Below are 5579 nucleotides of genomic sequence, written 5' to 3'. Positions count from 1 at the left end.
AGGTTAGGTAGTACACAGTACTTCCTCTACTACTTACCGTTAGTTTACGTTTCGTTACTAATTATTGTTACTATAATAATACTTTCGTTCGATACTTACTAACCCCACCCCCCCCCCCCCCCCCCCAATGCCGCCGATATGGCTGGCACCTAATCCGGAATATGAGTAGCCAGCTTCAGTATAGGTATCATGTGCGGCAAGTTCTGGGTACTCGGAAAATAAGTATGTGTAACTACGGTCGATTCGAGGGTTAGGGGCTCGAGCTTAGTTGCCAGAAGATATAACTAAGATGTCCGAAATTGCGATGAAATCACAAGGCACGGTACCTTCAGCAAGAGAAGGTCGAATAAACATGTTTGTGCTAGTGAGGTGCATGGTGTAGACGCTACGGTCGATTCGAGGGTTAGTGGCCCGAGCTTAGTTGCCAGAAGATATAACTAAGATGTCCGAAATTGCGATGAAATCACAAGGCACGGTACCTTCAGCAAAAGAAGGTCGAATAAACATGTTTGTGCTAGTGAGGTGCATGGTGTAGACGCATGATTGTTTCACTCATATGGCCAGGGTTACATACTGTGACCATGCACGATAAAGGTTGGCCCTTAAATCGCGCATTTGCTTTAAAACCTGCGTGCCAGAATGAGCGCATCACATATTGTTGTGCGTGGGCAGCCCAGAATTGAGGCCATTGTAACGTTGGGTAGTATACTAACTATCCAAGCTACTATAACCTATAGTTAAATAAGCAAACCAAATCGATAGAGTTTAAAACTGGCATATCTACTAGTGAAGACAATATATTTTAGTCTATGATAAATAGTGCACTTGATCAGTGATAATGACTTAAAAGTTGATGATTGCACAGCTGTTACGATTCCAATCGTAAGTGAGTATGTCCCGGCAGTGGAGTCGTATTAGCCTAAGTTTATATTACAACGGAATATGTGTACCGCATAGCGTCGTATTGAGCTGACGTTAACTTGCAACCTGATTGTATACTGCGTAGGTAGTAAATGCTACTGTGTATTATAATATATGAATTGTCATGTTCGAAGTGAACTCTTTTTTAGTGCGCCTGTGTGGTTTGTTGGAAAAATGGTTCTGCCTTGCTTTACAATAATATACAGATATGCTTGCAAGTGATTAATGATTGTTTGCTATCTATTGAACAATACAACTGCTAGGAATCGACCGTTATCTTGTCGCAAGACGAGTTGACAGAACTTTTTATTGCAATTGAAAATTAAAGAAATGGCCCTATGCCAAGTTTCTGGCGAGATAGTAACTTATCAGATCAATCTACCTCGTACGATACGAACGAATGGTGGATATATGTACCAACCATACTACTATAGCGTCTGAAATTGTATGTGTATGGAGTTTGGAAAATCATATGATTGACTGCTAAATATACATAGGTGCCACACAAATGCACGTAAAATTGAATAGCTTTGATGCTTCAGATGATTATACAAACTTCAGATGATTATGAAAACTGACATCTCCACCCAAAAAGCAAAATGACTGCCGTTTGCATAGTTTTAAATAGTCTATATTCCGCTACTTTCATACGTTTAAACCAGACAAGAGCAGAATCAAACAACTATAGAGATAATCTACACATTTCATCGATGGTATATAGAATGAGACTCCATATATACACAGATCTTAAAGCTCTCAGTCAGCGGAAACATTTTCTCTAGAAAAGAACCGAATGGGGAGTTTTGGTACGCAGAATACACAACTACCAGCGTCTTTATATATTGATGAAATATTTGCATATAATCTAAACTTGACTGCAGATGGCGTGGAAATTTAAGAAATTAATATTCTGTGCATTGATTTGAACATACTTATGGCTATATAAAGCACATACGGGATATACTCCTCTTAGCACTATAAGTGTTCTCGTATCTCTAACAATAATGCGAAATTTTTATGCGCTTCAAGAAAAATGATATCTAGATCGTGCCTCCTCCGTAAACAACCAAGGGCTCCCGGTCAAGCTGTTTTCGTATTCAATATAAACACCCGGGGATGAGTATTTTATTGAAGTGTAACAGGCTGGCCTACACCAACCACAGTAGATGGGCTGTATAACTTCATCGTCTCCCACGTCATGAGATCCAAATACGATAATTTTCAAGTGTTATGCCATACATGTATATTTGTAACGTTTCACGAGATTGACAAGAATTTAGAACAACTCAACTATGAACTATTGGCATACCTACTGATTTTTTTTACCATATCGTGACGTTTGTAGTCATCCATGTCAATTCTCGGATTCACTCACATGATAAATAATTCAGTCAAAAGCTGGTGCGCTACGGTCGGTTTGCAATGAGTATGTTAAAATCTATTAAACATAATGTTGTTTTTATTTCGGTGATATTCCTTATGAGGTGCTTAATCAAATGGACATTGCGCTGCATTCGATTGTAAGCTGTTGCACGTATTTAGCTCACCTATACATCTTCAGACAGGCGATTCATATGCTCATATATATGCGCAGGAATGCCATCCTTGCTGTCTAAACCTTTTTTCTGCCCGTAAACTGATAAGAGTTCCTGTTCCAATTTACAGAACTAGAACTCACTATACATGTAGCATATTGAGTGAAAGAGGACCATCAATGAAGAGTCCGAAGTGATCAAGTATACCATTCCTTTTCTGATATGCTTGATGCTTTCTGGTTACGATTTAGGGCAAATGTGTACACGAAACTATCGGAGCAATATTTTACTGTGCGAAGTCATTTTCAGACATTTATTTCTAGCGACATGCATTGACTAATATCTCGACGTATTGTGTTGGTTCTTATGGATCCGTATGAACAGGCTCAATTTCAACACGATATAAGAATCACTAGAATCGGGTACGCTCGAAGGTGGTCAAGCATACCATTCCTTTTCAGATATGCTTGATGATTTCTGGATATCATTTAGGGCATATGTGTACACGAAACCATCGGAGCAATATTATACTGTGCGAAGTCATTTATTGTGTTAATTCTTATGAATCCGTATGTACACGCTCAATATCAACAACAATATAAGAATCAATAGAATCGGGTACACGCGCTGGTCTATTTATAAATAACAACATTTGTATTCGGGTGTCCGTTCTGTACGTCTATTAATTCGCTTTGACAAAGTTTAGTTCTTAACTATAAGGAGAAGTACAGCTGTTGAGTAACAGTGAAAGAATTATCACACGCAGCTGGATTATGTTGTGCAGTTAACTGTAATGACTGATTGATGGTATAATTAGTGATGTGGATCAGCAAGTGAATACGAGCCAGTAGCCATCACCGTATCAAAGTTTTCAATGAGGTGTTTCACACTATCTTGTGCTTCTTGCTTAATGTAATCTTCTTGTGTTGATTGGTATTCTCTTTTTGAATTTACTGATAAAAACCAGGAAGCTGTTCAAACATTTTTATGTCATAAGGACTAAAATAGATGAACTTTGTCTTGCTGATCTTTCCCTCGATAGTTGGACTACAATCAAGTTTCGAAAAAAAAATAGTACAGTTCGCAGACTGTACCGCCGATCGGTGTGCATACAACCGAGAAGGGGCATTCATCCTTGACACTGGCCCAATTGAATCACAATGAAGAGGTCCTGGAGAGGTACTCAACATTTTCGAATCGTATCTCTCTGCTCTACGTCTAGTCATATCGATATGGTTACCCGTTTCTACATATCAATCCCTACACTAGTTTAAATTCCCATCAAAATCTGAAAATGAGCTATTTCAGAAGTGGATTCAGAGTTGAATATTACAAACACCACCTGTTTTTCTTCTTCTTTCTTTCGAAGTATGATTTCTAGTTACTTGTAGCTGATACGCCTAATCTTTGTACTGTATTATTTCTATTCCAACTACACATTTTATGAGATGCCATCGTTTGTACGGTGCATGTGAATATTTAAAAACTACATCATTTTACATTTCTACATAACTATAGGATGTCTGGTGTGTTCATTCTCACGTCGCATCCTTCAACAAGTACAAAATTTGTGAGAGCGAGATGGCACTGTTCGTGCTGTGTAAATATTTAAAGGCTACGTCATCTTATAGTTATACTGATCTAAATCATGATTTGTCTGTATCGTAGGGCGCGATACCAAAATGATGATGCGGACTGCATATTGATAAGCCTATTAGAGGACATGTGTGTCATCACTCATGTACTTGATTCTCTGTGTATTCGTTCTGCGGCGTGATTCAGTCAAAGTAAGCCGCCTATTCATTTATGATAGAAACAATCTGCAAACTAAAAATTACTTTCTTCATCATATGTTTTCTCTCATCGATACTTATTTTTACATATCGAAAGTATGTTTGGTGTGTTCATTCCCACGTCGCCTTTATTAATTTCAAACAACTACGAGTTTCGTGAGCGTGTGATGACGCTATTCGCGCGGTGCGTGTCGATATTTGAAAGCCACACTATCTTCCAGTTCTACGTATCTAAATCATATTTTGTCTGTTAACTCACATGTCGCATTCTATCATAGGGCGCGATGCCAACCTGATGACGCGCACTATTTATTGATAAGCTCATTATATGCCAATACATGTGTCATCACTCACGTACTTGGTCCTTTGTGTATTTGTTCTGCAGCGTGATTTAATCAAACTAAGTCGCCTATTCATTTATGATAGGAACATTATCATAAACTTCAAAATGCTTTCTGCATAATATCTGTCATCGATAATTATTACCTTCGCATACCCGGATACTTTGATGATAATTTGAAACAGATGCAAGCTCAGACAAATATCTACATCTAAGCAAGAATGACTTTTGTTTAAATTTAAAAGGTGTCTAAAATTCAATGTTGCTCTTGAAGAAGTGAGGACTCCTGATGCTGTGGAGTTCTCGGCAATACCTTGATTAATTCTTTATGTAGTTGATGTAATAGGTTTGTAGGTAATAGCATTTTACTGTACACTATTAGTATTAAGTGGTCATATTCTGCGAGCGCTATTCTTACTGTCAATCAATCTGGTATGCAACCTATTTAGCTGTATGTATCCTTTGTGTATGCTACTTAACCGGTGTTGAATGCAGTCACACAGTATAACTATAGAGTTATATTTCTACCTCTGCCACACTCAGAGGTACTGAGGCGAGAATACGCCGACATCTCGCGCAAGTATGCTGTATACAGAGATACTAGAGAGCGGTGACCGTGCCAGCTGTGCTATAGTTTATACCTCATTATGCATATATTGTGAGAAATGTGGTTGCTGCCAGTGTATTTATCTCACCATATCAGACTCATATCTGAGACATCAATATGCAGATGCAATGTTGTGAGATACATGCATATTTTTTTAATAGGCCGCAAATTACTTCGAATGCTCTGCTATTGCATAAATGGCGACGGACTATCCTACCTCTTCTTTTGGCCACGTGTCCACGTAATTTAATTGTTTGCACCTGTCAAGTTTCTATATATGCCCCCAATGATACACAGATAAAATACATAGATAAAGGCTCTGTGTGTCGTTGAACATAGCCAATTGGATGTTGGTATGTAGATTGATGTACCGTGCAAATAGT

Source organism: Sphaeroforma arctica, assembly GCF_001186125.1.
Source record: "Sphaeroforma arctica JP610 unplaced genomic scaffold supercont1.14, whole genome shotgun sequence".
Lineage (NCBI taxonomy): Eukaryota > Ichthyosporea > Ichthyophonida > Sphaeroforma > Sphaeroforma arctica.
The sequence above is the reverse complement of the archived record's forward strand: the minus strand, read 5'-3'. Positions refer to the sequence as shown.